The 27,992-nt window shown below is 43.5% G+C and overlaps 1 protein-coding gene and 1 long non-coding RNA gene across 3 annotated transcripts in view; one reads left to right on the top strand and one right to left on the bottom strand.

The window, feature by feature from the left end:
* Positions 1–27,992, top strand: part of LOC126293363 (uncharacterized) — a 1,719,051-nt gene that overhangs the window by 931,227 nt on the left and 759,832 nt on the right. Inside the window, exon 4 of the long non-coding RNA XR_007552282.1 lies at positions 24,009–24,073. This is a non-coding gene — a long non-coding RNA (uncharacterized LOC126293363). The remainder of the gene's footprint in view (positions 1–24,008; positions 24,074–27,992) is intronic.
* The window catches only part of LOC126293359 (uncharacterized), a 299,009-nt gene that overhangs the window by 196,590 nt on the left and 74,427 nt on the right, over positions 1–27,992 (bottom strand). For both annotated transcript variants that reach the window (XR_007552274.1, XR_007552275.1), the window contains exon 2: positions 3,989–4,099. The gene's annotated coding sequence lies outside the window, so the exon portion shown is untranslated. The remainder of the gene's footprint in view (positions 1–3,988; positions 4,100–27,992) is intronic.

Here is a 27,992-nt window from a genome sequence, read left to right as displayed (position 1 = left end):
AAGAGCATGCCGAGAACAACAAATTTCAGGCCTTACCTCTCACCACAGACAACGCAGTGGTCAACGGTCTTCACTTAACGACCGAGAGCAGCGGCATTTGGATGGAGTTTTCAGTGGTAGCACTGCGTGAAGAAACATCACAAATCAATGTGGGACGTACAACGAAAGTATCACTTATTATTTATTAATTTATTTTACCGGGGAAGATTAGGGTCTTCAGGCCCTCTATTGCACCTAACAAGGCATACTCAGATTGAACGAATTTCAGTTTCTACAGAACATTAAGTACATATAACGTGTTATACAGTATTAATGTTAAAGAAAAAAAATAGAGATTATAACAGTAGTACAATGATAATTATAACAATCAAAAAATAATTATAACAATCAATAATAATAATAATAATAATAATAATAATGATGATGACTATGTATATGAAAGTAAACATATTTTTCTTTTATGAATGTCAGTCCTATTGTTAGTTGGGAATTTTCTCGTTATGTCCTTGCAGCTTGTGAGTTATTCTCATCGAGCAGAGACATAAGATGATAGAATGGGGTGAAAGAGATATAGAAGAGGTAGATAGGTTAGAGGAAGAGAAATAGAATGGTAAAATTCGAAGCTATGATGGAGAGGAGAAAGAAAGAGATGAGAGGGACACAACAATCGTGGCTATACCGTCCCTAATATGTAAGTTTTGAGTTCCCTCTTGAATGTTGAGTGGTTCTGGATAAGACGCAGATCACAGGGGAGCGCGTTCCATAGTCGTGTGGCTGAGATGGAGAATGACACGGAGAAAGATTTTGTGTTATGTAAAGGTACAGCCAACATGCTAGACATATCCTATCTGGTATTGCGGTTGTGGAATGATGATAGGTGTTTAATGTGAGAAGACACGTATTGGGGGCACCAGTGGCTAAGAAATCGATGAAGTAAGCACATCGTGTGGAGATAGCGTGTCTTATGTGGGCGTATCCAACCTAGCTGGGAGTATGAAGGACAGATATGATCATACAACCGAATATTGCACACGTATCTAACGCAAGCATTCATCACTACCTCGAAGCATCTCGAATTTTCACTATTTGTGCCGTGTTGAACTACATCACAGTAGTAAATATTAGGCAAGACTAGTGTTTGGACTAATTTTTGTTTAACGTGTGTTGGAAATATTTTTCTAAATTTTTGAATTGCAAGTAGGGAGGAGAGCGATTACCGGCAAGCTGTGACTGTTTGTTCTTCCCAGTTTAGGTGTTCATCCAAGATTATTCCAAGGTCTTTCACTGTTTTTAGGTATGGTAGTTGGGTACCATTGAGGAGTGTTTGAGGGACTGTTTCGCGAAAGTGCCGGCTGATTAACTTTGGATGAGATATAAGTATGACCTGGGATTTCTTGGGGTTTAGTTTCAGACTTACGTTCTGTGCCCATCGAGAAACAGAGCAAAGATCTACGTTCATACTCGCTACTGCGTCAGCAATGTTCTAGGAGCTTGCACTTATGTACAGTTGGATGCTGTCGGCATATAGATGGTAGTTGCAGGAGTGAATCACTGAAGAAATATCATTAATGTACAGTGAGAAAAGTAATGGACAAAGGACGGAGCCTTAGGGAGCTCCAGAGCGCACGTTTTTCCATGATGACTTTTCCGACCCACAAATGACTTGTTGATTTCTGTTTTTGAGGTAGCTGTCGAACCAGTGTATTGCGCTGTTTGAGAAATTCAGCTGTTTCATTTTAATCAAGAGCCTTGCTAAAGTCAAGCAGTGTTAGGATGGTAGCTTCACGTCTGTCCATAGCATGTTTAATGTCATCAATTACTTTGATTAATGCAGTTGCTGCACTATGGTGCTTTCGAAAGCCTGACTGATATTTGTCATGAATGTTATGAGTTCTGAGGTAATTCGTCAGCTGTTCATGGACGATGTATTCTAGGACTTTAAATATTGCAGGTAGTATGCTGATCGGCCTGTAGTCACCTGGCGACTTAGGGTTGTCAGTCTTGGGTGTAGATGGAATTAAACTTTGCTTCCACTCAGTAGGAAGTGGGACGAAATTTGGCGTTAATGGGCCATGGCTGCAGATAACCGGAGAGTGTACCCTTGCTAACAGCACGCCTCTCCTGGGCTCTTGACCATACTGGTTGGACTGTAGACGACTGGAAAACCGAGGCCTGCTCAGATGAGTCTCGATTTAAGTTGCTATGAGCTGACAGTAGGGTTCCAGTGTGGTGCAGACCCAACGGAGCCATGGACTCACAATGTCAACAGAGCACCATGCTAGATGGTGGTGGCTCAGTAATGATACGGTCTGTGTTTACATGGAATGAACTGGGTCCTTTGGTCCAATTGAACCGATCATCGTCTGGAAATGGTTATGCTCAGTTACTTGGAGACCATTTGCAGACAATCATAGACTTCATGTTCCCAAACAATGGTGAAATTTTTATGGATGATAGTGCCCTGTGTCACTGGGCCACTATTGGTCGCTATTCCTTTGAAGCACATTCTAGACGGCCAGACGTTTTGGCCACTCAGATCGCCGGACATGAATCCCACTGAATGTTTATGGGAGATAATCGAGAGGTCAGTTCGCGCACAAATGCTTGCATGGCAACACTTTCGCAATTATGGGTGGCTATGCTGCAGTATGGTTCAGTATTTATGCAGGGGACTTCTAACGACATCAGTCCATGCCAGATGGAGTTGATGTACTGCGCAGGCCAAAGGAAGGTCTGAAACAAAGTTATGAGGTATTCCATGCCTTCTGTCACTTCAGTGTCTACCGCTATAGCGACCCGGTATACATTCGTTTGTTGTAGAGATCTCCAACGCTTTATCAAAGAGGAAACTATATCTTTCTTTAAACGCTCATAAACGACTCGAAGTATTTGGATATCCCTTTTGAGACATAAACAGACAGTAAAATTGTCCACCATACTAAAGCCTCCGCCTTATGTTTGTGCCATATCAGTGATGTACGAAGACAAAAACATCAAGCTTTGGAAGATAACAATATGTGTAGCAAATACTGATTAGTATTTTGTACTTGAGCCATACGCTCGTGGACAAGCTAACTTGGAAAAAATGTGTAGAAATCAGGATGGACAGTTATCTTTCGATCGAGTGAAGAACGGAGAGGGCATAGATTGACATATGGCTTTAATTTGTTTTGCGTCGTGCCAACATGGAAAAGCCAGTCACATTCATTGCTGAAAATGTTCTGCACCCATAAAAAGTTTAATAATCGGAGACATATAGTTAAATTATTTAGTGCGTAATAGGTATAAATGCAGATATTCCTATTTGTGACTGAGGACGGTGTGCTGAACAACATTACGTCAATGATTACCTCATTTGCAGGCTAGTAATTGTAGCCAACGCAAGGCATATGTTTTTAATTTTTGTTAAATCCAAGAACATGCGGCAACGCAATCTCTTAATGCTGACTTTCCTCTGGACAGCAGGTAAGGTTGATTTTTAGCCCATACTGAAAGCGTTGTCCACTTAGTGGTGCAGCTATGGTCACGCAAAGAAACATAAAAAAACCAAGACACTGATGTGTGTGCATAGTAAAATTCCACGTATAAAAATACCCGCACTTATACCCGTTCCACCTTGTATAGTTTGTCTGTCCCAGTACAAAGCACCTTCCTGTAGGATTGTTAACATTAGAAACAATATATTGTGGCAGAAAGTGGGGCTTACTTCAATAGTGGTACAAGTCCATTTTTGTTCATTCTGAGATACAGAATCCTAAAGTAAATTAGCGCTGAAAAATCTGCAGTTGAGATACCAGAAATATACCAAGTATATATACTTGAATATTTCTGGTATCTCAACTGCAGATTTTACAGCGCTCATTTAACTTTAAGACTCTGTATCTCAGAATGAACAAAATGGACTTCACCACTATTGAAATAAGCCATATATACATAAATGAATCCGAAAAAGTTGAGTAAAAACTAATCAGTATTATCCACAGCTTACCATCATAGACCATTGACGAGATGTGTCAGAATTTTAGACGACACGCCATGTTTTCCATCAGTTGTCGTAAGGCGTCGTCATCCGTGCCACCAGAGGAAATCAGATGAACATCTGTGTAAACATAATTCAAACTCTGTTACTGCATAGTTCACTGGCAGAGTTTATTAAAAATCAGTTATGGAAATAATGAAGCCCTTTAAATAAATGACAAATTATTAAATGCGTGTGAAATGTGGATACCGTTCTGCTAATAAGCTTACACGCAGCTATCCTGGTTTGATGCAGTCAAGCGTATAGATTTCCGTACTCTCTCTTTCTACCATCTCAGTAATTTTTACAGTCGCTACTTAATTTTTTTATCCTTAACATTTCCATCAGCACAAATACTCGTTCTTACTGCAACAAAATCGTTTCTGTTTCATTCATTCATTAAAACAGCTGCCTTCACTAAATGTCTTTGGATAACAGGAACCAAAGTTTGGAATTACTTCCCTCCCAATACTAGAGAACACGTAACGGTAATAACAGTAATTATTATTGCAGATGTAGCTTCGAAACACAGCTAATAGTTTATATACTAAAAGAACTGTAATGTCAGTCCTTCTTTTAATATATGATCTGTGCCCCATTACAACTACATACCTTTCTGTCCAATTACATAAGGGAGAGTCAGCCCTTTTTATTTAGAGACCACTTTTGTACCTCTATTAGTAGTAAAATTTTCTAACGCGCTTCGGTTCCACAAGAGTGATGATTTATGAAGTAGAGAAGTGCTTTATAAAGCGCAGTTACAGCCAGACACCACACTTGCTAGGTGGTAGTACTTAAATCGGCCGCGGTCCGTTAGTATACGTCGGACCCGCGTGTCGCCACTATCAGTGATTGCAGACCAAGCGCCGCCACGCGGCAGGTCTAGAGAGACTTTCTAGCACTCGCCCCAGTTGTACAGCCGACTTTGCTAGCGATAGTTCACTGACAAAATACGCTCTCATTTGCCGAGACGATAGTTCAGCACAGCCTTCAGCTACGTCATTTGCTACGACCTAGCAAGGCGCCATATTCAAGTACTATTGATATTGTGAATCGTGTACCGTCAAGAGCGACGTTCATCATTAATGGATTAAAGTTAAGTATTCCACCAACTACGTCCGTTTTTCTAAATTCTAATTTCCTTGTCCTGTTCCAGACCTCACGCCAGCCTGCGTGAGCTAAAACGCGTGCATTTCGGCCTCCTCTAGTAACACGGTGTTGGCTCTCCTGCCAACCACAATATTCTGTAGGAACAATATAGTGTACAGGAATCTTCAATAAAACCAACCAGTTTTCAGGAAAGAAAATATGTTGCATTACTTATTTAATACCTCTAGTATGAAGCCTTCGCGTGATGTGAGAGGAAGCCCTGCAAGGCCAAATTTAATCAGGCTGAAACCACTAAATAGCATCGCATTCATTATAAATATGAACTCTGAAAAGGCCAAGCGACTGATTAAATTTAAATCTTGGTTTAAATTTCCTCTAGATAACGCATTTAAAAAGAAAATTTAAGTAGTGCTTCAAAACCATGTAATAGAGTTGCAAGCCACATGAACACCTACACATTAACAACAACACCAACAACACAAAAGAAAGAAAACTGTGCAAAATTAAAATTGTACACGGTATCTTTGCTCACATGTAAAACCAGCTTCGCAAGTGCAACACAGAGTATTTGTGGCCGGACGAAGTGCCTGTAATTTTGTTTACGGCACGCTGCGTCGAATTATGCAGGAAATACATATAAAACTATGTAAGCAACGCATCCCAGGATTGATTAACTTTACGTGTCCCATATTTAAATGACGTCTAGAGCGACATTTCTTGACAGCTATGAAAGCACATCATAATATAAATAATCTGCTTACTACCAATGTAAGTCGTCTGCACGAATCAATGGCTAAAGTGTGCGTTGTTGGATGTATAGTTTAATTTTTACCATAGGCCTATCATGTGTAAAAACCACAAAGGAATTAAACGTATAAAGAAAAGAAAAAATACGCTTGGTGCAAATATGTAGCCTGTAATGGCACTCCTTTCGTAAACCTTAGCATGCCCTCATTCGTTATTGAAACTCGTAGCCGCATTTGTTTCTCGCGGACACTTCTGAGCACATTTCGTCGTCCTTCCACGCAAAGAATCCTGTTTGCACCTATGTTTCATTCAAGAAAACTATAAAGCTGAAGTTCAGTCATCTGCTGTACCGATGAAAATTTTTCTCTATCTACACTGTGCTGACAGAAGTCATAGAATAGCTGTATGCACATGCACAGATGGCGGAAGTATCGCGTACATCAAATATATTACGGCAGTGCATTAGCGGCTGTCATTTATGCTCAGGCGAGCTACGTGAAAATGCGTCCCACGTAATTATGGTCGCAACACGGTAATTAGCAGATTTTGAATGCGGAATGGTAGTTGGAACTATACATATGGGACATTCCATTTCGGAAATGGTGAGACAATTTAATATTTCGAGATGTACAGAGTCAAGAGTGTGCCGAGAATACCAGATTTCAGGCATTACCTCCCACCACGGACATCGCAGTGGACGACAGCCTTTAGTTAACGACCGAGATCAGCGACTTTTGCTTAGAATTCAGTGGTAACAGACGAGCAACGCTACCTGAAGTAACAGCAGTAATGAATGTGTAACGTCCGACGAACTTTTCCGTTAGGGCTGTGCCGCGAACTTTGACCTTAATGGGCTATGGTAGCAGACGACCGAGCCGACTACCTTTGCTAAGAGCATGGCAACACAACATCGCTTGCAGCGCCTCTCCTGGGCTCGTGGCCACGACTGGAAAACCGGGGCCTGGTCAGGTTAGTCCCGAATTCTGTTGGTAAGAGCTCATAATATGATTATAAGTACGGCGCAGATCACACGCAGCCATGGACTCAAGGCGTCAATAAAGCACTGTGCACGCTAATTGTGGCTCCACAACGGTGTTTAGATGGAATGGACTGGACCCTCTGCTCCAACTGGACCTATCAATGACTGGAAACCATTACGTTCGGCTCCTTGGAGACCACTGAATCACTGGCAGCCATTCATAGACTTCATGTTCCCGAAAAGCGATGGAATTTTAAAAGATGACAACGTCTGAACATTCTGACATTTTCGAGCGAATGATTTGGTCACCCAGATCGCCCGACATGAATGCCATGGAACATTCATGGAATATAATTGAGAGACCAGTTCTCCCACAAAATACTGCACCGGCGCCACTTCCGCAATTATGGACGGCTATAGAGGCAGCACGGCTCAGTATCTCTGCAGGGGACTTCCACCATGCCACACCGACTTGCTGTATTACACCGGGCGAAGGGAGTTCCGACACGGTATTAGGAGGTATCCCATAACGTTAGTCATCTCAGTGTAAACCAAATAAAGCTCCATTCCATGTTTTTTGCGTTAAAAACTGAAAACCACATATTCTGGATTTAGACGTGTTTCTCGCAAAGTAACTGTTCTGAAAAGATTGCAGTCAGCTGGACGTCCGTTAGGCGACTTGGGTGATCCTAAACAGTTGTACAACAGGAGAGAAGGGAGATACAGTATACCATAAAACCCGAACCAATTCTTGTTTCTGACGAAGCTTCACATCATTGAGAGTTGAATGTTAGGTTAAAATGTTATATGAAAATATAGAGTGGTTGGGCCAGGATTCGCTACCCGCTACCCTTCTTTTTCCAATCATGCACCGAGCCCGATAAAGAATTTAGTCAAGTTTTGCTGCTCTCTCGAGTCGCCCCTTTTCTCTAGAACTGTGACGCCTGTATAGCAAGATAACAACGACAGACTTTAATTCATCATAATTCAGACCATTTCCACGAAATATTTATAAATTATGCACACAAAGCTTCCTCGTGAATCAGGAAACCCATTAGGCAAAACATGACCAAAATCACTAGAGCGTTTCCTGAGGTGAGCTCGAATACATAGACTGAAAGGAAAAGGCGACTTGGATATGGTGATTTCAGTGCTCCCATCGATATCATTTTCTGCAATCCTCAAATCTATACCTGGTCTTCAAAACCCATGCACGGTGTTTTAATATTCCTTACCTCGCTGCACGTAAAGTAAAGCCAGTTCCGTAGCAACGAGCGGGGTGGCGCAGTGGTTAGCACACTGGACTCGCATTCGGGAGGACGACGGTTCAATCCCGTTTCCGGCTATCCTGATTTAGGTTTTCCGTGATTTCCCTAAATCGTTTCAGGCAAATGCCGGGATGGTTCCTTTGAAAGGGCACGGCCGATTTCCTTCCCAATCCTTCCCTAACCCGAGCTTGCGCTCCGTCTCTAATGACCTCGTTGTCGACTAGACGTTAAACACTAACCACCACCACCACCGTTCCGTAGGAGATTTAATTTAGTTAAATTTTGTACTGGGATGCGTTTTTGCAGGAAGCCACGGTTTTCGAGTTATTCAGGAGATCTGTACAAAAGTGACCTTCAAACGCATCTTCACTTCGAGTTTATTCTTCACTAGTTAGGATTTCTAGGATGTTATTCGTGGCACTCCATTCTACCACCGAACAAAAATTTTGATAATTTAAGCAAAGGGAGAAAGAATGAACCAACCCTCAGTCTAGTAAGGATTATATGGTCATACTATCTGTACTGCTTACGAAAGTACCACATATTGGTTACAAGAAGTTCTTATACACCGGTAGAAAGCAGTCTATATTACACTGAGTGTCCCATTTACCTCTGCCGGCCCAAATAACTTCTTGTTGAGAAGCAAAATAAAAAAAAATGAATCAAATGTGTTTCTTATCACTTTGTGCATTAGGAAGATACCGACAGCAGTACGTCCTTTTTTTTTAAAGAGCACCCAATATGTTCTATGCGGTAATTCACTTAGTCTCCTCAAGGCGAATTTACAAGCGTATGACACGGTAGCATTCACTTAAACATGACGTTATTAAAAGCGTAACTCAGAACTGACTTTCACTGTATTGTTCTAGTAGATAGAACAGGTGCACGGATAATGCAACTCTGACGCATGCTGGAGTTTGTACTGGCGCAAAAGGAACACAAATTAATGTAATTACTGCTCTGCCTACATACATCGTCCGTAGATGCGTAGCGTTTCTATCTTTTCTTCGTGGTTTACATTACATTCACTCATATCGTCAACTGGAGACAATTGACTGAACCATGACTGTACATTTTCAATTTGTTTAATGTCAAAGGCAGCAAGTGGACAAGTTACGTTAGTCCGTTGCCTGTATTTTGTGCTACTACAGGAAATGAAGAGTCTAAATCCACTTTGTGTTACATTTTTAATGATGTCTTATGTATGTGATGGTACACTGTGACACGGTTTTGAATAGGTCTATAGGAGAGGAAGCGTATTACTGCGGTTTGAGAAAGGCGTTCTGTATTTCGTACTTCAGTAACGTTCGAAGTTACAAGAAAGACAGTCATCCTGGTTACTGTCCTGGTAGTTAAGCAACATTTGACTGCTACATCTTACTCCTAATTTGCTGCTGAACAAAAAGTTATTTTGGGTGCTCAAGGTATGTGGGCGAAGATATATCAGTTGTTTCGTCTTATTGTATTTTTGCCTTGTCTTTGAACTTAACAAAATATGTAACATGCAATAATTCAAAATTACGCTCTTGACAATTAATTCATTCTACCGCCAACTACTTCAGTTTCTCCCGTATTTCCCAAAGCCAGTTGCTTACGGGAAAAAATAGATTTTACTGTTTGCAGGTTGATAAACATTTCGCCTCGGCATGCAACTTAAATACGAGGATCCAGGGTGCATGGTGTACTGACACGTAGTTGGCGTCGTGAGGAAGAGGGTCAAACGTCGCCAGGTACCGGCATTTAGCCCGGCTGAGCTCGAGCGGTGTCTTCTACTACTTGACATTTTGGCAGCCTACAGAGGGAGAGGGGGAGAGAGAGAGAGGAGGCGGCAGGCAGTGCAGGGTGTGAATGGCAGGGAGTCGGCTGCGCCCTGGGATGTGCGCAGACCTGTGTCTGGCTGCAGTATTGATCCCACGGGCGCACCTCGCCGTCTGGGCCAGCCCCTGCGAGCCAGCGCGTAGGCAGGCCCGCAATGCAAACACTGAGCGGGCACTCCGCTGCGGCCGTACGACTACAGCGGCCATCACGAAAATCGGCACCCCGAGATCATCTCGGAATTCCTACCGCATTACCAGTTAGTGATAATTTCAAATGTAACTAAAAATTACAAAAAATTAAAAACGCATCCCTATTTTTAGTTTTGAATACGACTGAGTACTTTCGTAAAGAAAATTCTTGCCAGCTCCTGCGAATAATAATAATAATAATAAACCTATGTTACAAGAAATTTTGAAGATAAATGTTTTCTTTCAGTTCATCAAGTGGAAACTACATGAACATTCTCAAAGTTCGTAGATTTCATGTCATACACATTTTATCGTCCATACATAAAAGTATTCCGAGATAAAAAATAAAATACCGTAAATGTTATGAAACTGTTACGGCCGTGGAAAGAAAAATGTCGACTCTGATGAATTTGCGTCCTGTTGAACCTACCTCCAGTGAGAAAGTTGTGAGGACAACAATGGAATTAATTTTGATAACATCTGAAATATCATTATGGTATTGTGACACTTCTGAGCGCATTTTATTTACGAGGCGCTTCGTCCCTTTCGTCACTGCAGCCAATCCGCAACTTGTGTTCTAGTGGCTAACGTTGCTATATCTGGATCTCGGGGCCCAGGGTTCGATTCCTGGTCTGGTTGGGGATTTACTCCGTCCGGGGTGTTTCTGTTGTTCTTATCCTCTCATCATATTCGGGTAGTGGGGAAATTGCAAATCGAGAGACTGTAACTCGTACAGGCACTGATGACAACGATATTGAGCGCCCAACAACCTACATCATCATCATCATCATCATCATCATCATAATCATCATCATCACTGCACCATCCCCCAAATCGTCGCTCTAGTGTGGGTGTATTGTGTATTGAACTGGAGACCTAGAAACGACAGAGAGGCTTCGTCCCACTGCAGCCCTCAGTGGTTCACGGCCCCAAAAAAGGTCACACCAGTCCACCCGCCCCGCCGCCATCCCACACTGTGGTAGAGTAATTATGGTGTACACGTACATGGTGACAGTGTTTGCGCAGCAATGGCCGACATAGTGTAACTGGTGCAGAATAAGGGGAACCAGCCCGCATTCGCCTAGGCAGATGAAAAACCACCTTAAAAACCATCCACAGGCTGTCTGGCACACCGGACTTCGACACCAATCTGCCGAGCGGATTCGTGCTGGGGACCGGCACGCCTTCGAGCTCCGAAGCAGCGCGTTAGACTGGGTGCCTAGGCACTACTGTAGGTACTTTAAGGGCACTGTTCCCGTGGGCGTGGAGCTAAATATATGTTTCCGTAAAGGCAAGATTAAACGACGTATACTGCAAGCTATTGTCCTCAGCACACTATAGGTGCATTTTACACAAAACGTCATTCTTGCTGTTGCATTGCATTGATGATCGTGAGGAGGTATGACACTGACATATGCAGTAATGAAACGGCAGAGAGTCCCTCTAAGACTCTCCAGATGCGCTAAACCCTCGGCGTCAAGAACGTCTTCCCTGCTACTCATCGTCTGCTGTTATTTTCGACTGCGAAATGCATGGGAATCAATGCCCCAGAGAAAGAGATGGTTCCATTGCTGTCCTTTATACCATCCCCTCACACCTTTATCTGCCGATTCTGAGCGACAGTGTGTCTGTAATGTCTTCCTCAGCCATTGGTAAGAAACTCGTGTGATTCCAACCGTGTGCGCCGTGGTTCAAACCTGCATTGCAGACGTATTAAAAAGTGGTAAAATGTGGGTAAGAGATGGCTCTGAGCACTATGGGACGTAACATCTGAGGTCAACAGTCCCCAAGAACTAAGAACTACTTAAACCTAAGTATCCTAGGGACATCACACGCACACCCATGCCCTAGGCAGGTTTCGAACCTGCGACAGTAGCGCGGTTCCAGACTGAAGCGCCTAGAACCGGTCGACCACACGGGCCGGCGGGTAAAAAGGGCTGTGACTGCGTTCACATCATGAGACACTTACATGGTGGCGTAGGGAAGAATTCTGGTAAAATTTGGTGCCAATGTGACATCATTAATCCACCTTACAGCTCACATAAAATTCTGAGTTCTGGCGTTTTTGCTGGGTATTTCGACACCTTCCTGTTTGAAGCGACGTCAAGCCTGAGAGTTACGTCGCAGGGCGCCCCACTTCTGCATTATTACAGACGAAGGTTGTACGCACCTTTGAGCCGAATTTCGAACCTATAGGTGTCAGTGGTTGGGAATTAGGGGGTTTCCAAAAAGTAATCTTTTATCCTGTTGTGCAGTGTAGCCAGTCAGCAGCCAACAAGGAGATTAGCTTTCATGTACAGCTGAATCCTCACATATATTCATTAACTTGATTTTCCTGTTTCTCAATTTTTATGTAATGTGCATAACTTTTCATTCAACTTCTAATTTTTTTGTCTCGTAGTTCCGAGGATGGCCAATGTTCGCCGAAGCCGACATTCATTTTGAAATTTGTGAAATCGTTGTGGATAACAAAATCTACATTACTAAACGGCTAACCCGAATCATGGTGCATAGTGCAAGCTCCGGTTTCAGGCTGCCTATCTAACAGTTGCTAGAAGCGACAAAAAATGGACTTTCGTTCTTTCGTATAATTATTGACAGAATTTACAAACGCTGTTTGTCACGGCGACCACACTCGAACCAGCACCCCATCATGTGCGTGGTGGCGTTGGCACAAATTTGAAGTTATGAATGTGGACCCCCGCTTTTAATTGCAGATTACGATTCTGCGGCAAAATCTACATACATTTTGTGTGAAGCATTTTCTTCGTTTCGCCACAGATAGCGCTGTAATCGGAGGAATTTGAAACGAGTACAAAATCCGTGACTTTTCGACGTGATGCTGAATGGCAATTGAATACTCAGTGGCACGTGGGATCCAACCTAAATGCTGAAAGAGTAGGAAATGCCAATATTTCGTAAGTCATAATTGGAAATTCCATTTACAACGTTGTATTCCCTCTACATACCGGAGCCACTTGACGCGCCACCGCAGCCGTGGCTCGAGGTGCACGCAAATCTGCTTTTACAGTCAGAGTAAGTATTCAAACGAAATACCACCAACTTCAGTATAGCTTTCCATATGATCGTACATAGGTCAGAGGTGTATTGGAGGGAATGTCAGCACAGGCATATATGATGCGGTCGACCATGTCTTCACGGCGTTTTGGCACTTGCTACCACAACTTATGTTTTGAATAGCCCTACAGAAAGAAATCTGAAGACCTAGCCGGCCAAATAATTGGGCTTTCTCTGCAGATCCACCGGCCACTATAAATACGTCATGCTGAAACCGCATACATTGTGGAACGTCCAAGACAACATCCTGCAGTAGTGTCGGTAGTTCCTGTTCGAAAAAGTTCGATATTTGTGTCCGTTCAACGTGCCTTCGATACAATACGGACAATTTAGTGGGTTCGCTATACGTTAACTGACCGAGAACCTTGATGGTCAACTTGCCGTAACCAATGGGGATTGTCTATACTCCAGTAGTGCAGGTTATGCTGGTTGAAACTGTCATCGTTTGTGAATGTAGACTCATCGGAAAATTGTACGTCAGCAAAGAACGTGGGGGTCGTTTGAGTTTGCTGACGTGCCCATTCACAAAACATTACCCTGTTACGTAATTCGGCGCCATGAAGTTACTGATGCAATGACACGTGGCAAGGGTGTTCTTTACGGCGGTGCAATATTGTGACACTGCTACCTATGGAATTACCGGAATCGCGGTGTAATTTCCAGCTCTTATCTGTGGATTCTAGAAGACTGCTGCAAGTGCAGCTATTTCATTAGCTTCTCCTGTAACAGGTTTGCTTCGTTTTCTTTTCCCGGAATGTATGCCGCCATCAAACATAAAGGCATTAAAGCTTGTAAAAGAACGAAGGAAAGCTCTCGGCATGCAATGCAACAGGAGCCTCAACATTTCTCCTATATTCTCCGTAAATCAGGATAATTTCAGTTTTTTCTTCTGTGGTTTCAACATTCATCATCCACTATCAAGTCTGTTCTCCAAATGACAGGTAGGTGTACAAACAAAAGTACTGCCTAAGTATTGTAATGTTTAAAGACGTTATCTGTTCTACGCCTGCACGATATGTGAGCTTCAGTCGCAGTGTTCTGCCTGTTATAATACATCATAGTTCGCTGCACGGACAAGGTGGGGCGTCGAGTAGTCCTCTGTTCGATATGTAAGAGTAATACAATTTTGAGATCACCTATTAGGAGTTACCCTACCCTCGCAGCGTGGGGGTGGGGTCTTACTTGCCATTGGATATTCAAGGGCTACTGAGCAGCGTGTCGTAAATTACGATTGTAAAACAATTCCTATACCTCCAATCACAGTGCCATTTGTGGCGAAACGAAGAAAATGCTTCAGGCAAAAATCGTAATCTACTATAAAAATCGGGGGTTCTCACTGAAGATTTCAGATTTGACTCCCGCCAATCACGTTCAGGGTGGGGTGAGGGGTCGAATGTAGTATCGTTGGACGTCCCCCTCGGAGGCAAACTAATTGGAGTTATAACTTCTTTTGATCAGAAAAGTAATTTTCGAGGTACTTCAATATCTTCAGTTAAAATGAACACCCTGTATATCAATGTCTATATCGGAAAAATTATAGTATTGTACGCCACATGGTTTGTTATAGGCGACGTTATATACATAGGAGTTCAACTCTTTGGAAAATTGGGTCGTGGTTTCTCTAAACAGCAAATCACTGTTTGTCTCTAGTTCGATTGAAACGCCATTCTTTGTTGCATGCTGCTTTCAAGTTGCTACATTGTTGTTGGCCAGCAGCGTATTGTTCCACAGCTACTTCTCAATGTTACTGTTCAAGTAAGTCTGTTTCAGGAATCTGTTTAATCTCCTTATGCAGTTTGTTGTACGTTGTCTTCGTTGGTAGAAGAGACCGTTTTGGTGCGTGAAACTCGAAGACGAGGCGCAAACGCCTGAAACCGAGCAGGCCGCGACAAATCGAAGATTCCCGCCAACTTCTCTAGCAGGAGTGGCGTGTGGGCTATTTCGTTTCTTCGGAGAGCGCCTCGCGGCTGCAAGTTTGCTCATTCCACCTGCAGTGCCCTTCTCTCCGAGAAAGCCTCCGTTCCACACCGTCTTCTCCCCCAACCCCTCTCTATAGCACACACCACCTGTGCATCCCCCCCCCCCCGCCCCCGCCTATCGCCCACACTGGTCCACCTGCCGACCGATCCCGCCATTTTCTTTTAGGGCGCGCACCCCTAACAACCTGCGCCCTCTCCGAAAAGAAAGGAAACTTTCGCAGAGGGAGTCCTGCCCTTAGGACTTCAGATTGAGTCTTTGTTTCTGAGCATCTTCGATACGGAGCGGAAAGAGGCTACGCTCTTCTCTGGCTGTGTGTGTGTGTGTGTGTGTGTGTGTGTGTGTGTGTGTGTTGGTATGTAGCCGTGGGCGCTTACCTCCTGTCTGTCTGTCTGCCTGCCTGCCTGAGATTGCGTGGGCGGCTCTTCGCCGACTAAACAGAAAACGAGATTGGCTGGTTTTGTTTATTCTGCGCTGCGCTTGTTATTTCTACGACTGCAATTCTCCGTGACCCGCGGCTGCCTCTGAGGGGAATACCGTTTCTTGCTCTTCGATCTGCGGAAAAATCCAAACAGCTTTACTGTGTATGCGCGAGGGCTGCCCTCGCCAGACGGAATTAGGCCTTTCGTACAAGTAACAGCACAAACATCACGGAAGGTGTGCCGTTACATACAGTACGTCATCTTGCTACCTTGCTGTACGATGAAAATGGAACTACAGTACCAGCAACTTCACTCAACAATTAATTCAGGCTCTTCCCTAGAAGTAGGTATTTCACTATAAGGTCATTTTTTCACTCATTACACTTCCTCCATCTTCTTAAATATTTAATTATTGATAAGTTGTACTGGTATGTACCACGAGCTTGTTTCTTCTCTTCCCATGGCATTTTCGTCAGTTCGCGATGTTTTCTGAAGCATTTCATATTATGCAGCTTATTCGAAAGGAGTGCCACATAAAATTCCTGCCCCTTCTTTTAAAGGTTCTTATTTACTGCAGTTTGTCTTAATCGATTTTAGGGTTTTGTGCGCCAGACTTTAGAAAAGGAATCCTTACAGGATTACTTTGTTTTCTGTTTATTTCTCTGTCTGTTTAAAACTCTTTTCCTCAGGAAAGGGTAGACGTATCAACTTCAAATTCAGCTTAAAAATTAATGTCTATGTTTCCTTCGCGACACACATTTTAAGCTTGTAAGTCAATGTAACCAGGATATACGGCCATTTATGTCAACACATTTTGATACTCGGTCTCTGATCGAAACCTATGGGATACTTAGACCCCTGAAATTTAACAAGGAACAAGGTTTCACACTTACATCAGACAAAAAATTATTTTTTGTCATTTTTTATCCATCTGTCTGTTCGTCAGTTAAGGTATATACGGCCATTTATGTCGAACAGATTGGGATATGGCTTTCAAATTTATGTCACATACGAAAGTCTATGGTTCCTTGGGGGCATAAGAAATTTATACTTCCAAGTTAGTGAAATCTTAAGATTTGGCCATTCGCGTCATATATTTTGATACTCGCAAAGTCACTCACAAAAACCTGAAGGATGCTTGCCGTTTACCTAGAATCGCGAAATTCGGCAAGAAGCAAGCTTTCACAGTACAAATAAAGTATAATATTTGAAACATGTTAATTTATAATTATATCAAATAAAAAAGGTCTTTTGCCATTTGAAAATACATGGCGTCCTTCAGTAGTCAGAAGCATAACAGATGAATGTTACTGCATGCAAACATAAAGTGCAATTTGTAGTCATGTTTTAGTATGTAAATGAGAAATGTTTTAGTAAAACTTCCCTCTCTACAGATATGAACTGTATTCCCCTACTCGCTTCTTTTTGTATGTCCGGACTAACCTGGAGAACTGCTGTACGGCCTTGGAATGGCTACAACTAATATATTGCAATTAAAGACGTCGATGAAGGCAAAAATCTTTGAGATTCTCTATTCCTAGGATTGGATGAACTCTCTATATGCACAATTATGTTTGTACGGAGCCCTCAATGCGTCAGTTCTACTCGCACTTTGCTAATTTTTCCTTCTAGTGTTGTAGGTGTGTACATCACTGTTCTCAGATTTTAATGGATTGTTTACGACGTCTTTCATTGGCGAATATATACATTGTGAAGGCGCAGTTATAAAGCATAGCTCCTTGAACAGATTCCTACAAGACGTGCTTGGGTGAACATCACACATTGTTCTTACTGTTCGCTTTTGTGAAATCATTATCACCATTATAGCTGATGAGTTACCCCACAGAACTATTCCGAACGACATTATTTAAATACCTCGTTTCCTTTTCAGTTCAAACTTTTTGTCTTTCAAAATATTTCGCCGGTTTCTACTGTTCTTCGCACTTTTTCATCTACTACTTCGACTGAATATAATACTAAACACTATCCTCAACACTTCACTGATACTTCAGTTAAATGGTCGTGCTTTGAAGTAACACAAGAATCTGCGGGTCGTCGCTGACATAGACGTTCGGAACATGCGAATGGACAGATACTACTTATCCTTTTTTTGCCTTCAACAAAAAACATAACCAATTTGGGTACAATTACGCCTGCACAGGGGTCATTCATTGTCAGGGTCTTTTGCTTAAAAAATAATGGAACAACAGCCTAATTTGACAGTAAATATTCTGTTGATTAAGAATGAAGTCCCTGGTGGTCTCGAACATGATTTCTAATTCAATTTTTTTTAAGGTTTTCTTATTGGTGTAGCCCCGTATCACCACTTTAAAATTGCTTTTGTTCTTGTTTGCTATTCACCATTTTAAAATTATACAATACTAAAAAGGTTTTTTAGGAACAAAGTTCTAATAACTTAATAATGTGGATATTTCCTAATTCAATGCTTTAAGCAAAGAGTGGACGATATGGACAGCATACAAAGAGCTTTCTGATTGACTGTGGTGGTGTTTTGGGGTGGGCATGGGACAGAAGGCCTAAGTCTTACGCGAACCACCACGAACTCCTCTCCTGCGCCAACCTCTTAAATCCCACTTCATACCAGAGTAGCACCTGCAACCAACATTCTTAATTATGTGCTGAAAGTTTTCCAATCTCTCTCTGTTCCTACGGTTCTTACACTCTGCAGCTCCCTCTAGTATTATAGATGGTATTCCACGATGTCTTAACACATGTCCCATTAGTCCCTACTTTATGTGAATCTCTTCCTTTCTTATAGCTGCTGAAAGCTAACGAAATTTTGAGGCTACTCCTTTCAAGAGTCGGTTTCAGTGGCGCAAAGTGAACGTGTCTTCAGCTAGTGAGGAAGACGCCATGGTTTATGACGAAACCAGTAATTGAAAAGTAAGGAACGCAATGTGATTAACGAAAAACATAAAATGTTACTTGAATATAACACAAAATAAATCATCCAACGTAACGAAAGTAGGCATAGCAGCATTAAGTGAATACGACTGAGCCTAAAACTCTTTGGTAAATGGTTCAAATGGTTCTAAGCACTGTAAGACTTAACGTCTGAGGTCATCAGTCCTCTAGCAAAACTCTTTGGTAAATGGTTCAAATGGCTCTAAGCACTATGGGACTTAAAATCTGAGGTCATCAGTCCCCTAGACTTAGAACTACTTAATCCTAACTAACCTAAGGACATCACAAAGATCCACGCCCGAGGCAGGATTCGAACCTGCAATCGTAGCAACAGAGCCGTTCCGGACTGAAGTGCCTAGAACCGTTCAGCCACAGCAGCCAGCTTCTTTGATAAGATTCGGCCTAAGTATTACATATACGTGTACAAACATTGCGAAAATCATTCTAGCAATGGCTACTTGCATTTCAAAAATGACAGTCGACCAAGAAATGCAAAGACACCACAACGCAAACATGAAAAATAAAAACGCAACGAACTTACGCTAATGGTTAAAAATCAGGTTTTACCACATCTTCAAGAGCGGACAGCAATCAATGTTGTAAGCGTCGCATCTGTAACATCTGTTAGAGTGTGCTGTACATAGACCCTACATTGCCGTAAGAGCAAAAGGTGTGTGTGTGTGTGTGTGTGTGTGTGGCGCTGCTGTTAGCCGCCAGTAAAGAAGCGGAGTTTATCGCCCGGCGACTGCCTCGCCTGGCTTAACCCTTAACTTAGGCCGGCGGCCCGGTGGGGCGAAATCCCCGAAGGGACTTTGGCTCTCGCTGCCACCCCCACCCCGCTCCTAGGCGGTGGCGCGATACCAATATTAAACAAGTCACATAAAGTCGCCACTTTATGCAGTTGACGGTGCGCCTACCGCCTCCCCCAGGAAAGGGGTTGCGAAATATATGCCCGCCCCCGGCCGGCCACCTGCGCCCACCGCCGGCGAGGAAAACTCCGGGAAAGCGGGTTGCCTCGCGGCGGCCAACTTTACTATCCGAGTCGCACATTAATAACGGCCAGGTTGGCATAGCCGCGGCGCTGTTTTATTCAAGGTGTGTGCCAGTCTCTGGGGAACGGAAGTGTCCCAAACAGTTCCACTATTGAAAGATTTAGTTATAGTATAATGTATCAAATGGTAGAAAGAAAGGACGAGTAATGTACACTATGTTCACGAAGCTAAAGGGAACAATAAAAATGAAAGACCAAGGCAGGGGCACACAGATCAAAACGAGAGAGACTCTTATCTGAAAGTATTTGTCTGTGTAGTAGTACTGTTCTCAATTTCGTAAAAAAAAAGTCAACAAACGGCATTCAGTGACAAATAGCCAGCCTGGTCACTCATCTTTTTATTTAAGTCACTACAGCTTCTGTTAAGGGGCAACGGCCTTGCTGCAGTGGATACACCGGTTGCCGTGAGATCACCGAAGTTCAGCTCTGTCGGGGCGACCATCCAGGCCGCCATGCGCTGTTGTCATTTTTCGGGGTGTACTCAGCCTCGTGATGCCAATTGAGGAGCTACTTGACCGAATAGTAGCGGCTTCGGTCAAGAATACAATCATAACGACCGGGAGAGTGGTGTGCTGACCCGACGCCCCATCTATCCGCATCCTCTACTGCGGATGACGCGGCGGTCGGATGATCCCGGTAGGCCACTCGTGGCCTGAAGACGGAGTACTGCTTCGGTCAAGAATACAATCATAACGACCGGGAGAGTGGTGTGCTGACCCGACGCCCCTCCTATCCGCATCCTCTACTGAGGATGACGCGGCGGTCAGATGATCCCGGTAGGCCACTCGTGGCCTGAAGACGGAGTACTGCTTCCGTTAAGAATGCAGAGGTGGCACAGTCCGTCTGTATATAGCTCTTAAATACAGATTATTCATGTTCTCCTCCCGGACAGTTGAACGCCTTGAAGTTCCCGCTTCAGGGATTCGGGGAAACGCTACGGTCGGTGCCTTATAGAATTCACCTGGAGGATTAACAAGAGGATCGGTGTGCCAGGCATTCTGGAGGTGGTTTTTAGACTGTTTTCCACATCCGACTAGGTGAATTTCAGTGTGATACCCACGTTCCGACACCGTTACAGGATTCGCAAACACTTGGAAAACATTCTCACACTTTCACAAGCGATAACACAACAACAGCATAATGAAATGTAATCAAATTAAGTACTCAGGTAATTAAAAGTAGGAAATAAAACACTTAAAGTAGTAGATGAGTTTTGCTATTTGGGCAGTAAAACAACTGACGATGGCCTAAGTAGAGAGGATATAAAATGTAGACTGGCGATGGTAAGGAAAGCATTTCTGAAGGAGAGAATCTTGTTAACTTCGAGTATAGATTTAAGTATCAGGAAGTATGTATTTGTGTGGAGTGTAATCATGTATGGATGTGAAACATAGACTATATACAGTTTAGACAAGAAGAGAATAGAAGCTTTCGAAATGTGGTACTACAGAAAAGTGCTGAAGATTAGATGGGTATATTACGTAACAAATGAGTAGGGGCTGAATAGAATTGGGGAGAAGAGGAATTCGTGGACGACTTTAGAAGGAGGGATCGGTTGGTAGGACACGTTCTGAGGCATCAAGGGAGCACCAGTTTAGTACCAGCAGGGGAACTTAGAGCGTAAAAATCCTAGAGGGAGACCAAGAACTGAATACACTAAGCACATTCTGAAGGATGTAGGTTGCAGTAGTTACGCGGACAGGAAGAGGCTTTCACGTTATAGAGCAGAATGTATAGCTGCATCAAGCCAGTCTTCGGACTGAAGACCACAATGACAACAACAACAACAACAACAACAACTCTAGACAGACAGATAGATGTAGCCCACACATTCCGTTCCACTGGTGGTGGTTGGGAAGTGGGAAGAGAGTTCGCAACAATACGGGCATCCGGTCACCCTCTGCCACCAGTATAACCAAATCGAGATTAAAATGCCAATACCGTGAAGACACGGGATAAGACCAGCAAACAGAAGACATTGTGACTACTGGTTTTACGAAACTAAGATAAAACCGAAAAATTACTGTTTTCAGTTGTGGTTATGTCTGCTATGAGCAGACATAAATACACATGTTTGTGTATTTTTAGATTTGTACCTTTGCGTATTCTTTGAATTGTTTGAATTTCCTTTTCCAAATGTGTTGCGACAGGAATCCTGATTATAAGAGGGGCGTTCAATCCGTAATGCAGTACTTCTTGCCCTGAAAACAGGTTGGTTTTTTTCAAGATTCCAACAAACTAATCAGCCCGAACAGACCATGAAGGCCCAACGGTACCGACCGGCCGCCGTGTCATCCTCAGCCCGCAGGCGTCGCTGGATGCGGATTTGGACGGCGTGTGTCCACCAGTAACTTTAAGAGACCGGAACCGCTACTTCTCAGTCAAGTAGCTACTCAGTTTGCCTCACAAGGGCTGGGTGTACCCCGCTTGCAGCACGGGTCGGGAGACCGGATGGTCACCCATTCTAGTGTTAGCCCAGCCCGAAAGCGCCTAACTTCGGTGATGTGACGGGAACCGGTGTTACAACTGCGGCAGGGCCGTTGACTGAGGATTCGAATACACCATATTATTCCCCACATTTTTTTCTGCAAAAACCTATTTTTCAATATAATCTTGTACCTTACTGGCAGCGCCAGTACGCTCGTATGGTACCATTCTACTGGTCGACGTCGGAGCGAACGTTCTTTGCATCAATAATCTGCCCAACATCCACGTATTGCTTTCCGCAGAGTGCATCCTTCATTGGGCAAAACCTTTGGATCCGGGCTGTAGGGTGGATGAGGAAAAACAGCCCAACGAAGTTTTGTGAGCTCCTCCCTGGCAAGCACACTTGTGAGAGACCATGAGTTGTCATGCAGAATGCCCGCCCGAGTCGCCGAGCGGTTCTAGGCACTGCAGTCTAGAACCGCAGGACCGCTATGGTCGCAGGTCCGAATCCTGCCTCGGGCATGGATGTGTGTGATGTCCTTAGGTTAGTTGGGTTTAAGTAGTTCCAAGTTCTAGGGGACTGATGACCTCAGAAGTTAAGTCCCATAGTGCTCAGAGCCATTTGTCATGTAGAAGAAGAGGTTTGTCTGCATTTTTGTTTCGGCGACCACACCGAAGTCATTTCTTCAATTTCCTCCCATGTTGACCACTGAACCATGAGAGAGGACGTCAAACAGAATATCCCATTCAATGCCTCAGAAGGCTATGACTTTACCAGCTGAAGATGCGCTTTCAACTTTCCCTTCGGAGGATCGTAGGTGTGGCGCCAGTTCGTGGCTTGCCAGTTTGTTTCCGCTTCGAAGTAATGAACTGACGATTCATCGCCTGTGACTATGTTCGACAAACAGTTGTCACGATAGTCACGATCAGTCTTGTAACATGCAAGCAATTCCGCACAAATGGTCCTTGATTGTTATTCATGATCTTCCATCAGGAGGTGAGGAACACAACGGGTAGACACGTTTCTGTACCCCCAAGTGGTGAACATGCGTCTCAGCGTTACCAACAGAGATGTCCAGTTGAGCAGCGTAGTGTTTGCTTGTGTACGACGGATCACTTCGAAGGAGTATGTCCGGACGTACCAATATCGCAGGAGTCACAGTTGCTTGCGGCCGCCGTGCACGAAGGAGATCGTATGAGTTTGCATGACCTTTTTGCGATGGGTGGCAGATGCCTCGCCCAACGAATCACCGTGCTTTCGTTCACTGCCGGGTGTCGGTAGGCCCTCAGCAAGCGCCTGTGAATATCTGTGATGCTCTGGTTTTGCTCCAAAAGAAACCGAACGACAGTACTCTGCTTGGAACGCACCAGAGATACAGAAGCCATTTTGGAGGCTACTTACAGTGCCGTTATCTATCGGAACTATAGCGGCTGAAGTGACAATATTCTACGATACCCCACAACAAATTTCGCATTTTTTCAACCGAACGTGACCGACAAAAAAGATGTGTTGGAGTACGTATTGAACGCCTCTCGTAAGTATGTATTCATATGTCTACTCATACAGTGCTTAAAAACCTTGTGACCACTATTGGTAATTGCAGTTTTCCGTGTTTGTCTCGGTTTTGTAATAAATGTCGTCCCAACGTGCCACCATGTAATATAATTATGGACTATAAACATAGCCAGTACTAACCTTATGAAAAAATATGCTGTAGCTGTTCAAATAACTGGAGAGGGTCAGATGGTTAATGGAAAAGACCTCTCCTCATAAATCGGACTGGCTGTCACTCTTGGTCTGTTTCAAATATGAGGACACAGAATTGTTGCTGTATCGAAAATTAGAGGTTACCGCATCATGTTTCACGAAAGTATGTTATCGTATTTCTGAGATATTCAATAAGAGAATTTTCTTACACGAAGTGAATTGTAATTCCCCGAGTATTTGTAAATATGTTTTTTTTTTTATTTATGTACGTCTTCTGTTTTTGTTTTCTCAGGTTCCGGGGGACTTTGTGAACTTAGCTACATGGACGTCTGTCGGAGCGCAACATGGTGGAACAAGGTACACGAGCAATAATTCATTTACCATAACATATTGAATTTACGAGTTTTATGGTGCAATGAAAGGCATCACACTGCTGAGAGGACATCATTTACAGAATTAAAATACGTTAGCATTCGATTTCGTATAAGAAGTTTGAGTTTCTTTTTTTCTACTCGAAGTATTTTAAATGTAAATGTCGTGTGACAAGGGCGTCCCGTCGGGTGGACCGTTTGCCGGGTGCAAGTCTTTCGATTTGACGCCACTTCGGCGACTTGCGCGTCGATGGAGATGACATGAAAATGATTAGGGCGAAACACAACACGCAGTCCCTGAGCGGAGACCCAGCCGGGAATCGAACCCAGGCCCTTAGGATTGACACTCTGTCGCGCTGATCATTCAGCTACCGGGGGCGGACTTTATAGTCGGTTGAAAGTGGTTACTATAAATAGGGCATAGAAACGAGAATCATGTGTAACGGTGGTATTCATTTTTCCCGTTTGTGTTCCTCTAACTGGGTAATGAAGGTTCATTTAGATGAGGCCATGTTATTAAACAGAAAATGCCATGTCGGACTGTACGTTAAGCGACACAGAATGACGTCACATAGGTCTTACGTAACTTTGAGAACTAGTGCTCATAGGCCTGTCCTGGTCTAGCAATATGTTCTACGACACTGATCAGAACATAAAACAGCAAAAGTACCGAAATTAAGATTTTTGCGTCAGTACGAATCCAGGCAGTATTCCTGTGCTAAAGATAACAGCATTTATTTTATTTGTGGACGCGTGAAAATGATAGTAATACGAACGGTTTTTTTCCTGTGTTCAAAACATTCGAAGAGTATTCCTTCACTGATTACTTGACTGACTTTTGAGAATGAACTGCCGCTTTTACACGTCTTGTGGGCCAGAAACTGTACACACGACATTCATCACAGTACGTTTAAGTACTGTCATTCTTCACAAGCAGAGAGTGCCGACTTTTTTCGTGCAGAAAACAGCATCCGCATCGAAGAGGCCAACAGAGGTGCAGGCCGTATTATGTAACGAGGACACTAATTATCTTATACACGTCCTTGAGGCACATCTGACATCAGTTTCCCTTCCGCTGAAGATTCGCCATCCAGTGTAAGGTACGTGAATGTAACAGTAAAACGTTGCTCAAAGCAGTCATAGATATATCTGAAGATAGTCCTTATGGGTTCGTTTGCACGATCCAAAAAACAGGCACATTGACGACAGTGTGGTTCGGTAATGTTTCAGCAACATGTTCAGCACTGAAGGTCTCTGCTGCCCTGTAATTCGTTTGGTAATACATTTCCGAACCAGGAGTGTTTTTCGGAGAAACAACAGTAACTGGTGCTCCTTATGTTGATGCCCAAGAACTACGCTCTTTCCTAAATTGGAAGAAGCTGGACCACGGAACTCTTTCTGGCAGCAAAATCGTGCGTCGCCTCACTGACATAAATAAAGGTTCAAATGGCTCTAAGCACCATGGGACTTAACATCTGAGGTCATCAGTCCCCTAGACTTAGAACTACTTAAACCTTACTAACCTAAGGACATCACACACATCCATGCCCGAGGCAGGATTTGAACCGACGACCGCAGCAGCAGCGCGGTTCCGGACTGAAGCGCCTAGAACCGCTCGGCCACACTGCCATCGCGCAGTAAGCGGTTAGTTGAACAACATTGTAACCGACCGCTTGATGGCCCGCATGATACAGATTGTTTCGCAAGGCCTCCACGTTTACACACGATCTGCCGCTATGCGATTTTCACCTTTGGGGATTCATAAAAGGATCATGTGTACATGCCTCCGCTGGCAACGGGAATGAAGCCGCTGTTCCTACAATTACTCCGGATACCCTGATTAAGGTTTGAGGAGAACTCGCCCATAGACTCGATATATGCCGTGGAACAAGTGGAGCTTGGACATTTTAAAGAAAAACTGTTTGAGTTCCTCTTTTATTTGATATTTTCTTATAATTGTGTGTAACACATGCTGCGAAGCCTTAAAACTCATATTCATTTTGAAACACCCGATGTATTTCCGAGACAGAAGTACTTTCACGGCCACTCAATTTCCGCGAAATTGACGAAATCGAGATAGCGGAAGTGAGTGCTGCTCTTCTGCATTTCCATTCCACAAAATTTGCAACAAAACAAGAAATCGGGCTTTGTAGATGCGTTCCTTTTTAAGTTAGCGAACTGCTTCCGCAACTGCAACCCGTGAACTCAGGCGCCAACACAACTTTTTCCAGACTTCGGAAACACTAATTGATCGTGTAAAAGGAATTCACACAACAACTGGTAATACCAATGCCAATATGAAGGAACTATATACCAGTTACACCCAGGTACCCGATCGCTCTTAACTTCTTTGATCACTGGTGACACAGAGAGAAGTTTGATATTCGAGTATTATCTTAGAGCGCCAGACGTGGAGGCCGAGCGATTCTAGACGTTTCCGTCCGGAACCGCGCGACTGCTACGGTCGCAGGTTCGAATCTGCCTCGGGCATGGGTGTGTGTGATGTCCTTAGGTTAGTTAGGTTTAAGTAGTTGTAAGTTCTAGGCAACTGATGACCACAGATGTTAAGTCGCATAGTGCTCAGAGCCATTTGAACCATTTATCTTACTGTATTGTGTTTGTATTCATAACGATTACCGGTTTCGTTCAAAGTTCGTACAATTTCACATACATATCCAGCAGCAGAGCAATCCGTTGCTTCATTTACTGTGAGCCGCATTCATAAGTCACTAACGTTCGAATGTGGAGCGAACTTGGTAGTTACTGCAGAGGCAAATCTGACAATAAACCGCAATAAAAATGGTGGAATAGCAATGACTTATCGCAGATACGTTTTCATTTAAGAGCATGTCGAAATTTACGAAGTGTTCAACTCTCATCGATAGGTCCCTATGCCTCTTGGTACCAGTCGTTTGCAGGGCTTTTGTGGAAGGACTCAGCGAATTCACGGAGAGAATTTGAAGTAACAATGAAATGTTTACGTTGTATTTAATTGTGGCTAAGCAGTACATTGAATTTCACAAACATGATAGCCTAGGACCAGGGTTGTGGGATGTACATAAAGTAATGCATCAAAAGACTACATATGTAAAGGGGGGAGAGAAAGGGAGAGAGAGAGATAGAGACAGAGGAGGGGAGGGGGGGGGGGAGAAAATAAAGTTATGGCTCACTACTACACATCTTCTTCCACAACAGCAGCACTTCTCATTTTAGGCCTATGTGCATATTACTTTATTTGTTCCATAGCTCTAGTTGCACACGTACGCATCACATATATCTAATTACTATCTGTCTCGCTTGCCCAAGTCTGCATTCCTATAAAGAACGAACAAAACTGGTGCCTCTACGTACATACGTCATGTTTCGAAATGAAGCGAAATAATACTGTTTCGCGGCTCAGACTACGTCACTTGTAACTGCTGCTCTTTCGTCGCCAGAAAGAGGAAGTGAGGGAGACTGAGAGGGAAGCATTTACAGGCAAGTATTGCAGTATATTGCAGCCAGATTGCAGCAACGTTGATGGCAACACTATTGGAACCGACGTTAACGCAAAATACGGTTCTTGTAAATACACCTTATGAAAGTATTTTGGTGATGGAGTGGCAATGTGGTACAGCGTCTAACGCCATCCGAGAATGTAGTAGGGTCGACACTACGTGCAGTCATCCGTCCACTTTTTGCAAGGACAGAAAATAAGAAAAGCTACTTGTGTTTCAGAAGAGTGGTTTTTGCTGAATCCTTGCTGACTGTCCCAAGGTACGTGGTAATTTACCAACTTAGTTTCTGGCAGGAGACGGGCGTTATGTATAGTGAACTGCAGCGTTGCGCGTCGGTTCCTCTGCTACGCTCTTTCCAGCTTGACCGGGCGTACAGCGAAGCTTTCGTTTTCCTCCGCTGTTGCAGCC

The sequence above is a fragment of the Schistocerca gregaria genome, chromosome 10 (genome assembly GCF_023897955.1).
Source record: "Schistocerca gregaria isolate iqSchGreg1 chromosome 10, iqSchGreg1.2, whole genome shotgun sequence".
In the NCBI taxonomy this organism is placed as follows: Eukaryota; Metazoa; Arthropoda; class Insecta; order Orthoptera; family Acrididae; genus Schistocerca; species Schistocerca gregaria.
This window is presented reverse-complemented; position numbering and strand designations above follow the sequence as displayed.